Source organism: Protopterus annectens, chromosome 2.part0 (assembly GCF_019279795.1).
Source record: "Protopterus annectens isolate FY-2018-M chromosome 2.part0, PAN1.0, whole genome shotgun sequence".
NCBI lineage: Eukaryota > Metazoa > Chordata > Ceratodontiformes > Protopteridae > Protopterus > Protopterus annectens.
The window spans coordinates 1472230436-1472254783 of record NC_056728.1 but is presented as its reverse complement, the minus strand read 5'-3'; positions in this window follow the sequence as shown (position 1 = coordinate 1472254783).

The following is a 24348-nucleotide window of genomic DNA, read 5'->3' as shown; positions in this document are numbered from 1 at the left end:
TCTGAGGCATTTGGTCCATATGTGTAACATAACTGAAGAAGGCCTTGTGGTTATCTATAGTGTTCATGGCCATTTCCCTCCCAGAGTAGGCCGTGGATGTTGTTATGACAGACTGTAGCTTATTACCAGTGCTGACCACAGATGCCTTCCTTTAATGTGAATCTGCTCTGTCCTGCAGTAGCCTCCTTCTATCATTATACAATCTGTCTTTGGCTGGGGTCCACCGGACAGGATGCCTAACCATTGTGCATAGGGTCTGGGTTAGAAATGTGTGTGCATGTTCCATGCAATCTTTGGGATGTCCGTGGGAAGCATTCGCAAAGGGGTCAGCAGTGTGGGTTGTGGCTTCCACTGGCCCAGTGGGCTGCATGGATACCATCTCAGTCCTAACAAGTGAATAACTGTCTAATCACATACATATCAAAGTAGTCTACTGTGGTGGTGGTGGGATATGTATATCCAGGCCGAGTAACTTGTGTCCAGATCACACTAGTGGATGGCGTTCCACATACAGTACCTTGGTATGAACCACCAGAGTGAGGTTGTGCATTGGACCCGTCGCAGTGTGCTGACCGATGGGGCATGCTACTATGTTGTATGGAATGTGGCAGGTATTGTTGCACAGGTGTTGGCTGAGCACTGATATCTGGCCATGTACTTGTGTATCCACCAAGAGACACATACATGCTACATATGGGAGTAGTAGTATATCACTACAGTTGAGTATCATGTATAGTATGCATGCCATATGTTGCTGACATAGTCTGCTGATATCCTGTTTGTGTTCTCTTCCAGGGTATATGCCATATGTACACTTGACTGTTCTGTACACTGTTAGTTTATGCATGTGTAAGGTGTGTCCGTGGTATGTAGCTGTCAACATAGTATGTAATTGTGCAGGTGTGATATTGGCAATATCACCAGCTGACGTGTGAAAGGCAACTGGTGTACTACTGCACTGTATCATATGCAGTATCAATGGCAGAGTTGTGCCCAGTGACATTAATCTCCTCATTTCTGCAGGTCCCTCCGGTGTTACAGCAAGGCAGCCCATCCATGCTGGTGAGTGTGTTTTAACAATACCTATAATAGTCCTGATAGTGCTAGTAATACTAGTGTAACTCAGTAGTGCTCTATGTGTATACTGCGGTGTGTGCATGTGTGCATGTGTGCCTGTGTCCACGTGTGCATGTGTGCCTGTGTCCACGTGTGCATGTGTACACGTGTCCATGTGTGCCTGTGTCCACGTGTGCATGTGTGCATGTGTGCATGTGTGCCTGTGTCCACGTGTGCATGTGTGCATGTGTACACGTGTCCATGTGCGCACGTGTCCACGTGTGCATGTGTGCATGTGTGCATGTGTGCCTGTGTCCACATGTGCATGTGTGCATAAGTGCATCACTGGTAACATTGTGTAGACATTGTAAACTGTGTTTCCTGTCTTCCTCCCACAGGTTCTGGTGCTGCTCTGGTGTCCTGCAGCAGGGAACCTGAATCTGGTGCCACAGGTACTGATAATGATGATATCTGTGTAATGGCACAGGAAGGTGTGTCAGGGTCCATCATTGGTCAGCCAATTGACAGTACACAGCTGTCAACCCCATCATTGCGCACAGTCATCCTGCCAGTACATCCTATGTCACCATTGTCCCTAGGTGATGGACAGGATACAGTGGGCATTGACCAGGGTAATGTAGTATCTGTGGCACATGCTTCCCCACACAGCAGCCATGGGCAGGGTCCTGCGATGGTACCACACAGACAGTTGCCCATGGGTTCTTGTGGGAGCATCCGTGGGCGTACTGCCTCTGGCAGACATGCCCAAAGAGGTCTGTCAACCTCAGCTATATTTCGGGCTGTCATGCAGGCACAGTCGCGTATGGAAAGGTACACCAGACAGGGTCTGAGGGAGCTGAGAGCATGTCGCACAGCCATGACTGACAGTATGCGTGACATCGCGGATGCTATCCGTAATTTCACCGATGTCATAGACAGACGTTGTGGGGACATATTACAGCAGTTCCACAACCACATGTCCATGAGCCAGGGCAATGGTGGGCAGTTGCGGCATTGACAGGGCCGTATGCCAGCAACAGCAGCAGCTGGCAGTTGGCGCCGATGACAACAGGCCCACGCACGCCCCCATAGTGCCAGCAGCAGCCCCAGCAATGCCGGGTCTGTGCTGTCATCGGAACGCCCCAGGAGACCACATGCACGTGGCTCTGGACAGTCCCAACAGGGACCTGTGTCCAGTCAACACACTCCCGCTTCTGATGACAGTACCCAGTCTGGCTTAGTACCAGATATGGTCCGTAGCACCCCTGCCAGGCACAGGTACCGTGTCCGTGCCCACAGACACTGATCTGTATGACCTGCCAGGTGCAGTCTGTGGCTGTCCACAAACTCCTGTATATGGCAGCCATGAGGTGGAAATGTGTGCATGCATACACACATGCGAAATGTTAACACCTAGGGCTACCACATACATGCACACACTGCACCAACAGTGCCCCACCCTGTACTGCTGTCCCTCACCAACACACATACACACACATGTCAATTGGTGGTATCAGTGGCAGACTCAGGCATACCTAATTCACACCCTGTGCATATGATGAAACTGTGCCACCTCCTGCAATCTCCAACATCAGTGCAGGAACAGGTAAACACGTTGCTGATGCACAGGGTGACTACATAGAAGTGTATTAGTACTATCATGTTGGTAACAGTACAGTATGCTGATATGACTGTGTGTATATCCCAGCATGCCTGATGCAGTAACCGTATGACTGTCCTGAATTGTTATCTACACCCATAGTATGTACCAAAGTGTAACAGCTGCACATTATTGCATACCGGTGGTAAGGATGTCAACAGATAGCCACATACATGGGTAGCACAGGGGGGAAGCTAATGCAAGTAGTGATACACAATGATGGACATGTACAGTAATGGTGGCAAGTTGCCCACGACTATGCAATGTGGATGTTTGCGCATGTTGATATGTGTGCAGTACCAGTGTAATCCAAATTACAATTAACTAAGACATAATATCAGTTCTACCATGGACATCTGAGCTGTGCATTCCTGGGTACATGTTGATAGTGCCTACATATTTGCACTGTTACCTACTGTTAGTGTTACCCCTTCTTTGTTGAACAATGGACTACTTCCAGCCCTGCTTACTGTAGCTTTGTTTGCATGCATATTCGCTTGGGGTTCCCTGGAACACTGCTTCCACCTGCAATGCAGAGTTACAGTGCTTCTGTGGACTCCTATTGACATCTGCATAGCGTACTATATGTATGTCAAGTTTACACATGACAGAACGTCACTGTCTGTCCTGTTCGCATGTACGTTGCCTGTGACACATTGCACATCACTTACCTTGCATTTACCCACGTGTGCAGTCATATATGCCAGTGCTATGAAATCAGTAGCAGTACACCCATACATACACACCTTTAGTATGTTGTTCCCCATTGGCCCTATGTGTTGGTAATCACCATGGCAATCACACTACTATGGTAGCATGTGCAAAGGTAACCTGTGAATCACCTCTATGGTCCAGTTGTGGTTTATGTGAGTCATGTGGCAATGTCACAGCTGCCACATGTATGCAGTCAACCCTCACCCCTGGCCAGGAATGTACAACACATGAGTGGGATGCCACCACATAGCCAATCTGGGGACTGAGCATTCTGAACCCAGTAATGCCATACCCTGTCAGGTGGCATGACATACTACAGTGGCTACAATACCAGTCTGACATAGACCCGCACTGACAGCAATCTGAACACACTGGGGCATACTTGGAGACTTAGAATAACATCCTGCCTGAGCATCACACACCTCCGCAGCTGGCACACAGTCATACGTTATGTCGGAACAGAGCACATGCCACACATGGCACACACATCCCGTGTGCCACACATTCACAGCCTGTAGGGCTACACAACACACCTGCTACAGATGTGTCAGGTACCTCTCTTGGCCGCTGCAGTGGGGTCCCGCTCAACAGGCTGTACATGGTGAAGGTCACAGTGATATGCCTGTGGGGCACTATGGTCCACCACAAAACACATGCATACAGGTCAGTCAGAGGCATGGACACATATGACTCAGTCATTGACCATGTCACTATGGATGACCTGAGACATACCTCCCTGGACTACATGATAGGGAACATAGAAGGGATCTCTCAGCATGTGGCACGGGCCAGTATGAGCCTGATCTTGGTTGCCATCATACCCTCACCAGGTATGCTACCACTATATGTAGGAAGGGTGTTCTATGTCTACATTCTGCTCAATCTCCAATGTCATTCATAAGGAATCCACTGGCTGTCAACGTGTCTTTACATGATAGGGAAGCCACAATGATTTGCAAGGGGCAGCTTGCACGTGACACCCATGGGCGATTGTATATTGGCAAAGCCCCTTGATACACACATTGTGCCTTTTGCTGCAGGACACGGATTACATAGCCACCTCCACGGGTATCACACAGGATAGGACACTAACAGTGATGCTACACAACACCAGCAGTGTACACCGCAAGATGCATGCACTGGACACTGTCCTCAGCACGGTGAACTGCAATGTCTGTGCAGTACCAGAGTCCTGATTCATGGCTCACAGGTGCAACCCATCACTGCCAGGTTATACCTCATACCATGCCTGTCATCCCCTACACATGTAACACACATGGACAGGGGGGTGGTATCCCAAGGCACCACAGATACACACACCTCCAGGTTGTTGGCACAGCACAAAGCATCAGGGCCTATTCATGAGCAGCTAACAGTGTGTTGGACTGCTTTCTGGTTCATAGCCTGGCACACACAACCCTCCCATACACAGGAAACCCACCTATCCTCCATAACAACACTGGCAATATGACAGTATCAAGAAATGTCTTTATATGGCTGGACTGCATCCAGCCAAACATTGTGAGTGAGCATTACTGTAGCTACAACCCACTAGCTGAAAGGTTCCCAGCATGTGGTCACTGAATTGCAGTGGAATAACATGTTACCACTCCCACAACAGGTGGGAACATGCAGCACCTGTTCATCGACTACATGTAGACTATATGGCCCAGACCAGATGTGTATCCCCTGCTGTAGGTATTTTTCCATATACAACCCACACTGTATAGACACATACCGCGTGCGGCCCCTGCACAGTAAGACACAATCATATTGTTATGCATTGCGAATACCATTTATCCACTCGAGGCACGTGTCAGACATGGTAACTACTGCAGGTCACAAGTATTTATGGGTATGTGTCACACACATACATCATGTGTGCATTGCCATTGCTGGTTTAGGCAACGGCATGCATTGTTATGCACAAAGACCCACACAAGGTCATATTGTGTGACACAACCACACGTGGCAGTTGTGGGTTTCCAAAACATACCTATCTGTGCTCTGACAATGGTAATAGACCCAGTAGTGGAGCGCACTATTGGCATTACTGGCCAAGTAGCCCTGTTTGGCTGTACTGATAGTGTGGTGACATCCCCTGTGTTTACTGGGGGAATATGCAGCATCTGGTGTATTGTAGTATTTGCCAAAAGGATCTGTTTTCTCACACTTGCAATTATACACACCCTACTACCCCCACAGACACACACACACACTTGCCATTTGCAGGATTTATACCCCTACCAAACTATGTCCCGACACATGAGAGAGACGCATTAGCGAAGCGCACTTTTCGGATTACTAAGAGGTTTCTCTTCTCTGGCTGTACTTATAGGGTGCTGACATCATCAGTGTTTGGAAAGGGTAATGTGCATCATGTAGTGTGATCTCCTGATTGCCAAAAAGCGCATGTTTTTCATACAGAATTGCACACACACAAACTCTCCACATCCAAACACACACACTTGCAGGTTTCAAACCCCTACCTAACTATGTTATGACACTTGAAAGAGACGCATTAGCAGAGTGCGCTATTCGAATTACTGGGAGGATTTTCTTCTCCTGCTGTACTTATAGGGTGCTGAGATCATCCGTGCTTAGATAGGGGAATGTGCATCCTGTAGAGTGCTTTCACAGTTGCCAAAAGGGACATCTCTTTCACACAGACTTGCATACACACTAACCCCCTGCCACACACACTGGGCAGTTGCAGGATTCAAACCCCTATTTAACTATGTTATGATACTCGTGACAGACACATTAGCAGAGCGCGCTATTCGCATTACTGGAAGGGTTCCCTTCTCCTGCTGTACTTATAGGGTGCTGACATCATCAGTGCTTAGATAGGGGAATGTGCATCCTGTAGAGTGCTTTCACAGTTGCCAAAAGGGACATCTCCCTCACACAGACTTGCACATACATTAACCCCCCTCCACACACATGGGGCAGTTGCAGGATTCAAACCCCTATCTAACTATGTTATGACACTCGTAACAGACGCATTAACAGAGCGTGTTATTTGCATTACTGGGAGGGGTTCCTTCTCCTGCTGTACTTATAGGGTGCTGACATCATCAGTGCCTAGATAGGGGAATGTGCATCCTGTAGAGTGTTTTCACAGTTGCCAAAAGGGACATCTCCCTCACACAACCCCTAACCCTCCTCCATACACTGGGCAGTTGCAGGATTCAAACCCCTATCTCACTATGTTATGACACTCGTGACAGATGCATTAGCAGAGCGTGCTATTCACATCACTGGGAAGGTTTTCTTCTCCTGCTGTACTTATAGGTTGCTGACATCATCAGTGCCTAGATAGGGGAATGTGCATTCTGTAGAGTGTTTTCACAGTTGCCAAGAGGGACATCTCCCTCACACAGACTTGCACACACACTGGGCAGTTACAAGATTCAAACCCTTACCTAACTACGTTATGACACTCATGACAGATACATTAGCAGAGCGCGCTATTCTCATTATTGGGTGGGTTTCCTTCTCCTGCTGTACTTATAGGGTGCTGACATCATCAGTGCTTAGATAGGGGAATGTGCATCCTGTAGAGTGTTTTCACAGTTGCCAAAAGGGACATCTTCCTCACACAGACTTGAACACACACTAACCCCCCTCCACACACACTGGGCAGTTGCAAGATTCAAACCCCTATCTAACTATGTTATGACACTTATGACAGATGCATTAGCAGAGCGCGCTATGCGCATTACTGGGAGGATACCCTTCTCCTGCTGTACTTATAGGGTTCTGACATCATCAGTGCTTAGATAGGGGAATGTGCATCCTGTAGAGTGCTTTCACAGTTGCCAAAAGGGACATCTCCCTCACACAGACTTGCACACACATCAACCCCGCTCACCCACACACACACACACACACACACACACACACACACACACACACTGAGCATTTGCATGGTTCAAACTCCTACCTACCTATATTATGACACTTGAGGGAGACGTATTAGCAGAGCGCGCTAACCGAATTACTGGGCATCTGGTCTGCACCTGCAGTATTTATAGGGTGCTGACATCTTTATTTCTACAGAGGTATGTACATCTAGTACTACCTGTCAGGTGGGGGATAGCATATATATGCATTTTCAGCCACCTACGTCAGGGTCAGATATGCACATCACACTGGCAGGTTATGTTCTATACCATGCTTCATGACCACAGGACCTGTAACACACAACACAACCAGTCCAGAACACCACTCCCACATCCAGGACACACACTTTGCTTCCCTGGGAACAGTGCTGGGATATGCAGGTGTTCACATACACCATTCCAGTTGTTAACATCAGGTACAGGCATATTGTGTGTGGGAACTACTCAGGCCTCTACCACTTTACCATACAGCCACTACAATTTGTGGGTCCATGTGCTATGGCAGAACCACTCACCACAGCCACATGGGGGAATACATATTGCACCTGTCCATCTGCAACATGGGTACTCACTTTTCCACACCAGAGGTAGACCACCATTGTTGATATCTGACCATACCCACCTTTCCCTGGACATCCATATCCCATCCCCACCTCCAGGCAATGTTGTCACTGCAAACAAACTGTATTTAGCACAAGCAGACTCTACACTTGTGAAGACTGGGGTGGACGACTTCAAAGGACCCATGCTGGGGACTATACTGGCCACTCTGCATAATCCTTGACAATTGCATTCTATGAGCATGTGTAAGGTTTGCATTGATCATGCTATCCCACATATACCCATGACTGCTCCACAACAAGACACCTGTCAGGTGTACACCAGCCATATATGAGCCGTCCAACAGACAGAGTGAGCTAATACATTGCAGAGCTGTAGCCCACAGAGGGAGGACATCTGTGAACAGTACCGGCATGACACTTCATTTCCACATAATCATCACAACACAGTGTTGACAGTGGAATTGTCCAAGCAATGCAGATAGGGCTCCCCTCAGTCTGTTATTGATGCCCACTTACTGTTTGAGGTCCTCAGCAACTCTCTTCCCGCACACACCAACAACATGGCTGTGGCTTAGCACATTCAAACCCTGGGATCTCCACTGTGTCCCTGCTTGACATAGGCACAGCTCACTAGCCTCACACGTTGCCTTATGTGACCTACTTTACAGTGGCACAGTAGCCTACTGTACTGGGGATGCAGATGCCAAGCACACTCTGGCTAAGCTGTCATTCCCTAGGGCAACAAGCCTAGTACTGACCTCTACATCCATATGTTCAATTGTCAGATGCACAATATTTGTTGTGCTGTTAGACTGTTTGCAGGTCTTTATTGCTATAGCATTCCCTGTTCCTATGAACAACTTGTGTATCTGTGGAAGATGTTTGAATATGAGGGTGATCCACTATATCACTTATGTCTCTGTAGTCATTTACTGTGTGCACTGGGCAGATTGCTGTGTTGTGGTTGGTTCCTGGAATGACACGTACAAATACCAGATATGTGTGGCCAACTGCTAAACGGAGATATGGCCTAAGTGTGTAAGCATGCCCAGTTCAGCCTTTCCATGGCATGTTGTCTGACATATGCCTCATTTATCAAAGTGTGCGAGCATGCCCAGTGTGAGCTTTCCATATGTTGAACTCTGAAGTCCACCACATATTTGGGTGTGTGTGAACTTCAACAATATCTCACGTTTATGGTTGTGTGTTGGGTGTCATGCTGTGTACTAACTGGCCCACTGCTTCGTGTCTGCCACAACAGGGATTATACTGTGCCTGCAGGGATTGCATGGGATACTTTGCATACAGTTGTCAACATCCTTTCATAATGACCTAACACTGTAGTACCGTATAGTGTACTGGTTCAGTACTTTCACTGTGGTGGACAGTATCATGGAATTTAGCCCTATCACTGCTGGACATCTTCATAGTGAGCACAACAGACTGTGTAGGGGCCAGTTGTGCACATATGACCATGTTGCATTATGTTCAGATATGGACTTCCTACACCAGGCTTGTCCAACATTGGTAGTGTATTCCACAACATAGGTGGACATTGGCAAACACTAGCGATGTTCCCTAGGCCATTTCTGATGCTAGTCACAGAGTATGTTTGTCCTTCAACACACATTGTAACTGGAGTTTGCCATGACATATGTCATGGTTAGTATACTGTGCCTCCGTCTACCTCTGACATAACAGTGATACCCAGGGTTAACCTACCATCTCCCATCCACTCATCAGGATTCCTCTTGAGGGGTGTCGATAGGTGACTCTTTGGCTAACCTGTACTGGGAGTTTACTCAAGAGTGGGGGTGACTTCTGTGTTACAGATCATTCTGTACAGCTTGTCCTATGTATGTCAGTGCTGGGGTTCAGGTCTCTCATGTGCATAGCTCACTGCCATTCAGATTGTACAAGGTGCAGCATGTTCATTGATTCCAGCTTGGACATGGCTTTATACATCAGGCACAGCTTGCCTCTGGGTGGGCAGTATGGCAGTGTGTGGAGCTGCAGTTTGTTTACTCAGGCAACACATGGCATCTGTTCATGCTCTTTGCTACTCCTGGTGGGGTACTGTTGTGGACTTTACAGTTGATGGAGGTGTCTGCTGAGGTATATCCCACAGGGGCTATTGTGGTCAATTGTGACGCTGATGAAGGATGACTGCAGAGCCACAGTGACCTCCCCTTATCTACATCTGACATCCTTCATGATTGGGTGGGTATATGGTATGTTTCTGCGAACACTACAGCCACATGTTTGTCCAATGCAGGATATCTATCACCTTGTGTCCCCAGGTCTCTCATTACATGTTAGGTACATAATGGGTTAACACCTGTGTGGTAATTTGTGGGCACTTACTGTATATCCACGGTGGTTGTCTATACACAGTTCTGCAATTAGCTTGCTGACATGGCTATGGCTCCAGTTGTCTGTTTCTATGTGGCCCTTTTGTGGGTTGCTTGTGTCAGCTGGGGTCAGATATGGTGGGCAGTTTGTACTCCTCTGCATACATGTTCAGTCACAGTCCTTCCATGTTGGCCTGTACCTATGGGACATATATATGGAATGGGGGAGGTCCCAGGACCAAGCCTTGTGGGATGCCACTCATATCTGCTTTGTAGTCTGACATGGATGCAGCATGTCTGACCATGTCAGTTCTGTCCTTGGTCTGCTTTGCAACCCCTCTACTGACATAGGGGTTGATATTTAAGCTGGTGAACATATCCATACTGAACTCGTAGGGTATTGTCTGGAAGCATATGCATGGTCCAGCTACGTTGTGTGGACCACATTGCCCTCATCAATGACCTTAATGACTGTTTCAAATGGGTCAAACATGTTTAGGGGCAGGATCTGCAGTTACGACAGCCACACTGGGTAGGGTCCGGTTTCAGTAGGTCCACGATAGCTTTATGTCTGCGGTACATACTGATCCTTTCCATAGCTGTGCAGACCAAGCTTGTCAGGATCCTGGGGTGGTAGTTTGCAGTATCCATTCAGGCAACACCTTTGTTGTGAAGGACCACTGTTGTTGTACACTGCACTTTGGGTACATATCCTGTGGTAAGGCTGACATTGGGCAGTAGTGTGATTTGGCATTCCATTATTCTTGGAGTCCATGTTGGCCTCAGCCCAGGACACCATCACATACCTTTGCTGCTGTGTGTTTCGCTTTGCAGATGATGGCTGTTACCTCAGCATCTGCAATGTCAGGGGACCAGCAGTCTTCTCGGATAGATATTTTGCATTCTGGGGGGGGGGGGGGTTTGCACTGAACCTGTCAGGTTGTACGTTGGCAATATGTGTGTGTGCTTGGTATGATGTTTGTAATATCTGTGTGATTTGGAGCATATCTGTGAATTCCCAACATGGTTTCTACCATCAGTTAAGTAAGCCTTGTGATTATCCTTAGTGTCCTGTACAATTTGTATCTTCATAGGTTCATAGGTTCATACTAGGCTATCCACCCTAGGGCATTAGTAAGCCTAGCCAGAGTGTGTGTGTCTTTTGCCGCCCCTTGCTATGTGACTATTATGGCCATTTATGATTTTCTTTACTGTGCCTCTGTCTGGGCGTGACACAGTGAAGACCCCCAGTGTACATGTACGATCATCCATCCACTTGGCAATATTCCTGTTGAGGGGTGTCAATGAGGGGCTCTGCCTAACATGGATTGGGATCCTGTTTCTGGGTGTGGGGAGCCTCTGGGTTATGTATCTGTCCCTCCAGCACATCCTATTTCATTATGTGTTGAGGCTGACATCTGTCACTCTCACAGCTCCAATGGCTTTGATTTCCTGTGGTGGAGCATGTCCATTACTCCTGTGTTGGACATGGCCTTGTACAACAGACATACAATGCCTCTGTGTAGGCAGTCTGTGACTGCATTCAGCTGGGGTGTCTACAGCCAGGCAGCATATGACATATATATGACACCCTTTATCCTCTTGGTGGGGTACCTTTGAGGTCTTCCTAACCGCTGCAGGTGTCAGGTATGGTACATCCCATATGAGTCATTGTACTAGATTATGGGTCTGATAAGGGAACAGTACAGGGGCACAGTGACCTCTGTTGATGTAGATGTGAATCATTTCATGATACGGTGTCCAATATAGACAGTCTTCCTAGCCACATTGGCATTGTGAGTGTCACATGACAGGTTACTGTCGACTTGTGTCCCTAGGTCCCTGATTACTCCTTGCATACATAATGGTTTACCACCTATGTGGTAATTTGTGAGTACCTTGCCTGGTATTTGGTGGGACATTCATACTGTCCAGTGTCTTCAGCATGTCTGGGTGGGGTTCCTGTGTGTGAGAGTGTGGTCTGTCGCATGCTACAGACTGTACAGCAGTTTTGACTACACTTAGGTGCACATGGGTAGTCTCTGCTGCTTCGTGCATTGTCAGTTACCTGGCCGTATGGGTGTCTGTGCTGCATATGAATACTCCCCCTCCTTTGATGTTTTGGTCCAGGTGTTGCGGCCATAACGCATGATATGTGGTATAACCTGGTAGTGCTGGTGTGCTATCAGTAGGCTTGCAGCAGGCTTCTGTCACTGCACAGACATCGATGTTCTCCATACTGGGAAGTGCCTCAGGTGCATGCATATTGCAGTTTACACATCTGGCATTGGTCAGCATTACCCTTATGTTTCTTACCACTTATGTTTTCTAGGGTGGTGGGTTAGTCTTTTTGGCCTTGCCTACGTACGGCTGTATGGAGGTGGCAAAGGCCTTATCCAGTATCCAGATGCCCAGGGGTAACAGGTGCAAGCCATCCCTGGAACAGCAGCATGGCTTGTCATGCATGACATCTCAAGCAGACAGATATTAGACCCTCTTGGACTAACAGCTGTAACTGTGCCACCTGTTATAGCTGATCATTCTGTGTTTGTACTGTGGCATCATTCTTGGTGAGGGTTGGATGCTGCAAATGGCCAGTGTCATACCGGCCTGGAGTACATACTCAGAGAGCTCATCCATGTCTCTTTTCATGTACATCTCAGGTCATTCACACCAGCATGGACAATGAGTGCATCATATTTCTGCTTGCTTTGGGGTGACCTGCGTACTTGTGTTATGTGGCATATTGTGGCAGCCTACAGGCAGCTTACTGTACCCTTTCCCTTGTTCAGTCTGGTGAGTGGGACAGCAGTGTGTCTCCCTATACAGACACCTATTACAACTGTATCAGGCATGTTGTTTCTCCTTCTGGCCTGTAACTGTTTGGCACACCAGCTTTGTGTACTATGTGTTGCATGTGCTATGTTTGGAGGTTGTGGTTGCTTGGGATCTGCTTTGGATTCCTCTGTTGGTGTGGTGTGTTTGTAATTAGGGCCTCCGGGAATGTTTTTCTGTGTTTATGTGTTTGGTTTACAGTTGTGATAGGTCTATGTGGGACTGGGTTTGTGGTGTATGTGGTTACCTTCTCCTCCTGACTAGTTTTGACAGTACTGAGTTGGAGGAGCTCAGCCTCCGGTTTGGATAAATGGTTGCATCTCTCACATATATTTGTATTTATTGGGGGGAGTTGTGGGTTGTCTGTGTATTTGGGGCAGGTGTCACATTGCCTCTGGATTCACAGATTCTACTTGTTGTGGCTGGCCTTAGTGGATTGTATGTGTGGACATATTTTATTGCCATACTACTGATCAGTGATTACTTCCCATTTTATGTTTGCTCTATCATGTAGTAGCTTCCTCATTCTCTTGCATGGTTTGGTAATGGCTGGAGTCCAGCATGCCAGATGCCTGCGTGTATGGCATTGTGTCTTGTTGTTATTTGTGATTGCATAATCCAAGCATTCCTGGCTGTGTTCATGGAATGCCTGTATAACATGTTCTGTGGTGTGGCCCATATTCTGCACTTGCACAGGGCCTTTCGGTGATTCCACATCGGTTTGGAGGGGTGCATCCTATGCTTTACACATGTTTTTCACTGTGGTTTTCTGGCCAGGGACTGTGGTCAGGATGTGTATATCCAGTGTGATTACTCTATGGTCTGGTCTTACCAGTGAGGGATACATTTCTCATCTTGCCATCCAGTACACATGTTGCTGATTATCACATCCAGTATGCTTACCCCTCTTGTGGGAGTGGTACGTTGTTCCTGGGCATTTTGGTTTATGGATTCTGGGAACTTTTCTCCTACTGTGTTGGTGCTAGTATAATGCTCCCAGTGTATGTCTGGGTATTTTCAGTCAAGCAATATAATGTGGTTTGGGGGGCTTGATATATTCATGTATTCCAACATAGGCCAGGTGCAGTTCCTGGTATTAGGACAGTAGTCTGCAGCAGGCTATATACTGGGAGGCGGTTTTAGCCATTGGTATTTGACCATGGTTAATCCATGCTGCTTCTTGTTGTGGTACCAACATGGGGGTGTGGTTATCCTTGACATTTATTGCTAGTCACCCTCCTTTTGTAGCTTGTTCCATGTTTTGCAGCTGTACAGCACAGTATGAGGTATAACCTGGTAGTGTTAGGGTGCTGATGTGAGCCTTGACACAGTTTTCTATTACAGGACTGATATCAACATTCTCCATACTGTGTATGTTTACACTGCACGCATCTTGCTGTTTAGACTTCTGGCATTGGGTAGCATTACATCTAGGTTCCTATCCCTTGTGGTAACTATGAAGGTGGGTTTGTGTTTTGAGACTTACCTATTCAGGGCATGCTGTGGGTACTGACAGCCTTTGCCAGTATCCATGTGGCCTGGACTGATAGGTGCACGCCACCCCTAGCAGGTGGTGCATCATGTCATGCACAGCATGTCTTCCCAGGCTGAAACACATTGGCTCCCCTTTGACTAACTGCATTACTTTAGCCAGTTATTGCAATTGATCATCCCATCGTCATTTTGTGGCTTCATGCTTGTTGAGGGTGGATGTTAGTCAGGGTCCTCAGGTGTGCATATAGTACATGGTGTTACATTACTTAACACATGGCATTCATGCCTCAGGTGGTGCTGCAGGGCTGCCTCTGTCGGATGCACATATTACACTCCCTGTACATGTTTGTGAGCAGGTCATGTCATTTTAGGCATCCCTGTTATTATTTGAGTGAGTCAGAGGGGGTATCATTCCCAGGGTTCCTATTGAGCCAGTGTATGTGCTATGCGTTGCCTCTTTGCCAAGGCCAGGGCATACTGGGCACGCCTCCTTCTGCCTACTGAGGCAGGCTCAGGTTGTTCCTCCTCCGAGTCACGCTCTGCCTGTGATGGCCTTGGCAATGGTGGGGGGCTGTTTTGCCCAGCCCTATGCTGGTCCTGCTGCAGCTGTTTTCGCAAGATCATATTATGTAGCATAGCACATACCATGACAATTTGGGTACATGTAGTTGGTGAGTACTGCAAGTCTCCACCAGATGTGTCCAGACACCGGAACCGTGACTTGAGCAGCCCAAACACATGCTCTATTACATTACGTGTTTGTGCATGTGCCTCATTATGGCGTTCCTGTTCAGGTGTGTGTGTGTGCGTTTCTGATGGGTGTCATCAGCCACGGCTCTAGTGCATAACTGCATCCCCCACTAGGTCTCCGTGTGGGATGTCCCCATTGGCAAATGTCTGGTACAGCTGCGTCAAATGCCAGATGTGGGAATCATGGTAGCTCCCAGGGCAGCCAGCACACACATTCATTATTATGCCCTGGGCATCACACACGACCTGGCAGTTGATAGAGGGGAAGCCCTTGCGGTTAATGTAGTCCCTACCCCGCTCACCGGCTGGTGCTTTGATGCATATGTGCATGTAGTCTATTGCACCCACTACCTCAGGGTATTCCGCTATTTGCTGGAAGAGACACATATTGCTGGCCAATACCTCACGGGCATTGGGGAAATATACATGATCACCGACATGTGCTGACATGGCATCCAGGAACTGGTGCAGTACCCTGGAGGCTGATGCCTGTGATATCCCCATCATATCACCAGTTGGTCTTTGGAAGGTACCTGTTGCTAGTATTCTTAGGCCAACACATACCTTGGTTTCCACTGGGATGGGTTCCCCTCTGTTGGTTCTGTGTGTGAGGCGTGGCCTGCACAGCTTGACTATTTGCTGCAGGAGTTCTCTGTCCACTCTATAGCGATCTACTATCTCCAGCTCATGTAACCCGTGGTAGGTGACCCTGGGCCTGTACACTCTTCTCCGTCTCCTCACTGTGGGTTGTCTGGCACCATCTGCATTGTCACCACCCTCAGCAAGTCGCCTATGTCTCATTATGACAGCTATGGCAGCCCCTAACATTTCTTCTTTGAGTTCAGCTTTTTCAGTTTTCACTTCTAATAGCTTACTCCTGTCTTGCAGTGTCTCTTGAGAGAAACATCCTGCACTGCTGTTTGCAGAGTTTTAAGTGCTGGGCTGGGCTACTATTCTGCCTGTGTAATTGCCTGCTTCTAATTGTTTTCACCTGCTAGCTCCAGCAGTATTCCCTGCTAGCTTCCTACTAATTCTGTTGCTTCCTTTTTCCTTTCTGTTTCCTCAGTGGGGAGCAGCGTGCATACCAGCAGAAACGCTCACAGTGGCTTACACGCCGCACACATGCTTACACGGTTTGGATCTGCCTATTCGGTTAAAACGCACACCAGCAAACAGTCTTACAAGTCTGCCAACAGGCTCCCATGCTCATTCTGCCCTACACGCTGCACAGCGTAAACAGTCTTCAAAGTCTACCAACATGCTCCCACATGCTCAGTCTGCCTTACAGCAAGCACACTGCCCTACTCGCTTCATGGCGTGAACACGCAAGATGCATGCGACCAGCAAGAAACTTTGGTGTAAGTAACAGTGTACACCTTCCATTTCTTGACTTTCTCATGCTTATCTTGTGGCACTCCTCTTTCCCTGATCTGTGTCTGTCATCTGTCATGTTACACTGACCTCCAATGAACTGCATTTCTTTCTACCATTCCTCCCTGTGATGTCACCTATCTCCTACTCTATTCCTCCCCCTTATGTATCTCTTACATTACTCAGACTGTGCTCATTTGCTATGTGACTGTGGGATTCAATATCCTAACCCTCATTTACATGAGATTGCCTACTAATGCTTAGTTACATGTCTTAGACTCAGCTTCCCCCCTTAGCAACCACTACATGGTGGACATGTTGTTTTTGGTCTGCTGGTCCCTGCATTGTCATTCCATGTATTGCATAAAACCCACATTTGTGGGTTTATAACCTTCATTTTTATGTTTTATACAGCGCAGCCTGTTTGCGCGGGGCTGAGCTGCGTTTAAACATCGGCGATCGCCAAAAAAAAAATTATATTTTTTTAATATTTGCTTTGGGTTACCTTGCCAATGGCCACATATTTGGCCATTGGCATGCTGCCTGACACATATGCACCCTTTATTTGGAGCTGACATGGCTCCGTTGTGATTTTTGCAGAAACGTACTCAGTTGTCAACTGAGTACATTTCTGCAGCTAAAACGTCTCTTACACGGGCTGGTTTCTGCTTCGTGAATCGCTAATATACCTCATTTGCATACCTTTCAGCTGCAAGTGAGGTATTTAGCATATCCACGCCCAGTCCGTGTAAGAGACGTTTTAGCTGGTCTCTTACACGGAGTTTCGGGTTGTTCCTGGATCGCGAGGCTTAGATGGAGTGTTACATGTCTCTTACACTCCGTGCAAGCCTTCGTGAATCCTGCCCCACATCTTACCAGATTGTTGATCGTATAAATTAAGATCTAAACAAACAGTTCAAAATATACAGTGTTGAATGTATCTTGTAGGCAAAATGAAGGCAGAAGCTATTGCAGAGAATTTGATCAAAAACTTGTAAAAAGCATGTGTGTTTCTTTTGTAAATAAGTAATAAATCATCAGTAAAGAAGAACTAGACTACCACATATTGTTAAATGAAGTGCAATGGTACACATAGACTGCCACGAGGTATCTCATTAAGATACTGGCATAGGAGGGAGCAAAGGAGGCACTCGTATTCGTACCTTTAATTTGATGGAATTTGTTGTGAAAAGAAAAACGTTAAACAAAAATGTACAGAATCCCTGAATGTAGGATGGGAAAACTTACTAAGAAAGAATCTTCAAGACCATCGGCAAGTGTAACACTCGTAAACAGATTGACTAAATCTGTTGACAAAACATATGTCCTGGCTCAAAATAAGGTTCCAAAATCCCTTATTTATAAGTGAAGTGAGGGAAAATGTTTTACTATAACATGCTGCTAACAAGTTTACCAGCCAGTTCACGATAGCCCCCTTATCCAAAAAATACTTGTCTACCTGAAAGTGAAACACCTTCTTTATGAACATCAGGAAGCCAACAGAGACACACTCTGTGATTCACCATACTGGGCTTGCTTGTACCACATTTCATAAAAACAAATCAAAGTTATGACAAGTATCCATCAAGTATTAAAACCCTTATGTAAAAGGAGTGTTTGCTTAAATGGTTGTGGTTTGTGCAAGAATGTTATAAGGTACAATGAGCATTTAGGCACACACTTCTTTATTGTGATAATTTTAATATATGAGAAGATGTGACAGATTACAGCTTCCAGTACTCACCTTTTACATAGGTTTTGTTTTATATATGTTTTGCTCAGGTAATCTTAGGTAGAAATCAATGTTTTACATTTAGGGTTAGAAGGGAAAGCTAAATAGTTTAACATGGGGGGTTGACTGGGTATAGCCAATATATTAGACATAGGAAAGTTTTTTTTTGTTTAAGAAATCAACTGGAACATTTTTTCCTTGTTTTCTTTTTTCCTTCATTTGCAAGTTAAATTACAGATTGAGCTTGCTGTTTGTTTTCATTTAGATTTCTGTGTTAACTGGTTGTTTTATTTGTTCTTTTACTTTGACAAATGCATTTATTTTTAGTAAACTCTGATTTTCATCTCCAGCAGCCATTGGTTCTTTAACTGCATCATGAGCAGCCATGAATGAATTCATAGAGAACCTATTTTTTTAAGTACTTTTTATCCCACCCACACTGCTTGCTAACCATTAACTGTCTAGAATGATGTAGTCTATTTGATGCTCTGTGAGCAAAAGCCATTTTCAGAGTCCACCATATAGGCAGCAATCAGGATTTTTTCCTATAATGGCCCTAAACCCTATCCTGGGCACATTCAATCACAGAGATAAGACCCTGCAGTCTATTCCCCTGTGTGCATGCAGATTTCCATACAAGCCCCATGATGGCTAGACTAGGAATACAGCTTGGCAGTAATAAGCTCTCATCTCCAGCACATATGCTGCATTCTGAAAGCCTCTCTTTCTTCAGTAGGAACTGACATTGCAGTCAGGCAGACATCCTACTTGCATTCAGGATGTCTGAGCTTGCAGAAGTTGCTCAATCCCATTGCTCCTCCCAGTAGACTCCTCCAAAATTTGATATTGGAACATCTAGGTCAGAGCCAGCACTTCATCCCTCTACCTCACAGATCCAGGCTACATGGCCCCTCAAATGACAAAGCTAAAAAGGCAAGCCGACTCAGTACCCAATATTTTAGTGATAGGAAACTCCATTCTGAGACATTTAAATGTCATGTTCACCAGGCTGAATAATGATAAAATCATGATCAGTTGTCTATCAGGGGTCAGAATTCACCAAATCACCCATGCACTCAAGTCATTAGACCACAAATACCAGTATGGTTCAGTCATAGTCCGGGTGGGTGTAAATGACCTGTGATGCCCCTCCCTGGACAATATGAAGAGAGATGTTATGGAGCTCTACGACTGTGTGTCCCAGGCTGGCACGTGCCTAGCATTCAGCAGCATTTTGCCTTCACCAATGATATAAGCAAAATATGATAAACTTCAATAACTGGCTTAGTTTCTGGTTTCATTCCACGGTGGTGTAGTCTTTATAAGCATGAAAAGATGTGGTCAACAGACCATGTTGCTTTGCTGAGTATGGTCTGCTAGACTTCGGATTATTGGCTAAAACATTGTCCTCCCTCATAGTGTCTTTTTTAGGCAATGCTAAACAGACAAACCTTTCAACTTAGTAAAATCAGTCCAAAGGAATACATAGGTGTTACTGCTGAACACCATGAGCCTAACCACAAACTCTATCCCTTCCAGTCTCTCCTCACCTTGGAGAATGTGGATATCTGTGCAGTTACAGAGATATAGTTTAAAGCCTCAGAGAGCAACATAGCAGTGCAGAGCTACAGTGCCTTACACAACATTAGGCCAGTTACTGCACACAGAGGGACCATAAATGGAAGTTTCTCAGTCTATTTCAACAACAAACTCACCTCAAGACTTGTCAAACAGGATGACATGCTTGAATTTTTCCATGTCCAGATTTCTACAGGCAGTGTCCCATATCATATTCTTGAAAGCTGAGAGTCACCCTCTGTGACCCAAGAAACCCATAGTTTGTACTTCGGCTTACTGGAGGTGCTCATTTTTCAACCCAATACTATATTCATGGGGGACTTTAACTATTCCACTATAAATTGGGCTACTTACATAACCCAACCATACAGACCTAGAAATTCCTGAACTTTGTAAACATAAACACCTTGAACCATATGGTCCATATGCCCACTAACGGTGCAAACATACTCAGACATAAACATGGGAGAAGGCTGTACCGCACTGCTATAGTATACTCTCTGGTAAGATGAGAACACAAAGCAGTCTCCTTTGTAATAAAAATAAATTCTGTAACTCTGGCTAACCCAGTACCATTTAGGAACTATTCTACTTTCCTACTACTTAGTGATAACCTGTCAAAATTGTTTGCCCTTCCAAAACCCGAAACACCACTGCCTAAGGGGAACTGTTCACAAAAACCTGTACAGTAATGTAATATGCTCAGAAATAACTCAGAAAACAAGCCACCTAGGTAGAATTCAAATTTAAACAGGTTCTACAACAAAATAAAAATGTCATAGACAAGATTAGGATGTGCTGTGCCCAGCATGACAAAATCACTCTCAGCTATCTAAACAAAGAACTAAGAAGGTAAATTAAGTGTACCAAAGCCAAATTTGAGGTAAAAATAGCCTCCCAGGCAAGGATAATCACAAGGCTTTCTTTAGCTATGACTGAAGCCTCAAAGACAGAACACAACAGTTTGCAGAACTGATTACAAATGAACCCACCCACATGCAGCCAAAGATATAGCAAATCTGCTGTCTGACAAATTATCTCCAGTTACCCCCACCCTTTCCACCCCAACCTCTCTGGTCACCCTCCAGAAAATGCCATCAACCAATACCCTTTCCAACTATCACTAAGGAGTATGTCCTAGATGCATTGTCTAAGACCAAAAATATCTCAGGATGCCTCCTAAATAGCATGAAACATGACCTGTTGGTTCCACTGGAGTCATTGTTTAACCACAGCCTCCAGATAGGCTTTGTGCCACACAAATAGAAAACCACAGCAGTCATTCCTCTTTATAAGGGCAGACCATCAACAGATTCTGGGAACTACAGACCCATAATTCTGACTTGTCTCATATAAACAGCCATGAAAAGAATTATCAGTGTCAGTGGGTATTAACTGTTAAATAATTAATAAAGACATAGAGAAACTTCAAACACTGGATCCAACCCTGCTTGGTTTTGTCAAGAGTAGGTCTTTGAGAAGGTCAAGGCAATGGATGAGGGCAAAATTGTGGATACTGATTACCTCGATCAGGTCAAGGCATTTGATACAATACCCCACTCAAACATTGTAAAAAAACTCATGGATGTAGTCATAAACCCCTGTGTTGCATGGAGGATAACCAGCTGGCTTCCAGACAGGACCCAGGAAGTTAGGATAAGGGAAACCACTTTCATAAAGAGGTCGGTCACTACTGGAGTGCTTCAGGGTTCCATGCTGGGTCTACTCAATTTTGTCATCTGCTACTCAGAAGTCACGGCCAATCTCAAGGACCTCTGGATGACATGTTTGCAGATAATTGCAAACTAGAAATAGTCATAGAATCCCCTTCCAGACACTGACATCCTACAAGAAGGACTAACACAGATAAGTGACTGGTGCCAAAGCCACAGTTTAAAACTCAGTATCAAGAAATACATAATAGTATGTTTTGGGAAGTCAGCCACCCTAGGAAATTATCTCATAGATTCATAGATTGTTACTAGGCTAATTACCTGGGGGGGGGGGGGGGCTTCCTAAGCGTAGCCAAGTTTTCCTAAAAAAATAATGATGTCCCGTACCTGAATATGACATTAAGAGTCAGGATTTTATAAGCTACCTCTGTCCATAAAAGCCACGGGTGCCAGGAACAGTGTACATTTCCTATTCCCCATCCACTGGTCTAGATTGTGCTTAAACTGGGTAACAGACCAACTCAACTTCACAATAATGGGAAGCCTGCTGCATAGGAGGGACATTCTCTGGGAGGCATATTTATCTCTCCAGCATGTTCTGTTTAAGTCATAGACAAAATTCATGTTCCTAGAACTTGTATTTCTGATATACTTTGACTTACAAATATGTAGGATATTTATAACTGAGGTGTTTGTGGATGCCTTGTAAGTCAGGCATAGATCACCACTCAGCAATCTATAGGAGAATGAGTAGAGGGAAAGGGCTTTAAGGCACTCTGCATAAGGCATGTTTGTTACGCCTTGTATTTTTTTTGTAAAGAACCTCTGAGGTCGGTCTAGTGGCTGCATATGCCTGGTCAGGTACATACCAAAGGAGCATCGTACTCTATGATTGGTCTGATAAGGGTGGAGTACAGTGGGATGATGACCGCTTCGCACCTAGATGCCATGGCCTTACTTATAAGTTGCCCTACTTAAAAGAATTTCCTCATCACTAAGACCATGTTGTAGTCGAAGGTAAGGCTACTGTCTATGTGCGTATCCAGATCATTGAGTACTAGGTCGACTTTTACAGGCATATTATCAACATGGTAATAAGCCTGGATGGTTGACTTATGAAAGGGTACAATTATGCATTTCTTAGCATTGAGTTTAAGACAATGAGCTCATCGATAACACACCCCTAAGAGTAAAGGAAGTAGTCAAGAATTTATGTACGTATGTAAATAGTAACCTTGCTTTCAACCAACAAGTGTATAAGGTAGTAAGGAAATCATTGTATGTTGCTCATCTTATAAGCAAGGACATGGCATCTCGTTCCAAGGATATCATCAGTATATTTTGTTCAGCCCTCATCAGGCCCATCATCAAGTACAACACCCCCTCTGGTACATACCTGACCAGGCACATGCAGCAACTGTAATATCCACAGAGGCTCCTCACAAAACGAATACAGGGTATATACAGCATGTCCTGTGCAGGGTGCCTTAAAGGCTTATCTCTATTCTCTGTTTTGTATAGACTTTTTATCAGTGATCTATGCCTGGCATACATGGCATTCTTGGATTCCACTCTGATGGACCTTTTGCATAATAAAATGAATATCATCAGATTTACTCCATCTAGTGATTTAAACTTTGCTTGTGAAATGAACAGGACATGTTGGAGGGGCAGGTATGTGCATTTGACAATTTCCATTTCCTGGAACTATCTTCCTATCCATATGAGGCAGAGCTCTTCCCTAGCTTTATTCAGGAGAATCCTGGACAAGTGGATGGGAAATCAGAAATATACCCCACGTTTAGTGCCTATGTCTCTAATTGACAGAGGCAGCCTGTATATCTTGCCCTAGCTTACATATACCCCTTAAAATATTTTTAAGGCACATAAATTTGCAGGACACATTTGAAAAGCTTAGCTAGACTTATAAATGATGCATATAAACTTGTAGGATATATTTGGCATGCTTGGCTGGACTTATTAATCCCCCAATGGTCATTACTCTAGTGTACACCTGTGAACCTGGGAATATTCATTTATTTATTGTGCATTTGCTTGTTAAACAGTTAAGAGGTTAGAAGCAAAATAGATCTTTATGAGTCACTCCCAGGACCAATGTCATGTCTTCATTTACACAATAAAACAATACAATCTGTGTTAACATTACAAAGTATAAAATCTATAATAGTCAGAGACTGTATGGTAGGTTATGTACTGCCAGTTACTGAATGGCAGTGTGTATTAACTGTTACAGCTTACCAACTGTGATAAATAATGAATACAAAGTCAAGTCATAGTTACCCAATAACATAGAGGAGTATAAGTTCCTTAAACAATCTAACTGATTATAAACAAATAAATCCTTCATGAAGACACATTAGGCTTTTGGACATCAGTGTGAGGCCTGTTTTTCTGGCAGTTCAAAAATTAAATGTGATTCAAAGAAAACAAACATGAATTCAGAAAGTCATTGTTATCCCTTTGAGGCATTTTTCCAGTGCAGTGGGCTTTTCGTCAATCCACAGCACAATGAGGGAGGCCGTGACCTCTCCCACCCCCCACCTTCCTACTTATGTACACTAGTTCCAAGATTATTGTACTTTAGAATAATGACAACACCATGGAATCCCACAATCTTGTACTTAATATGTAAAGTCCTGCCAGTC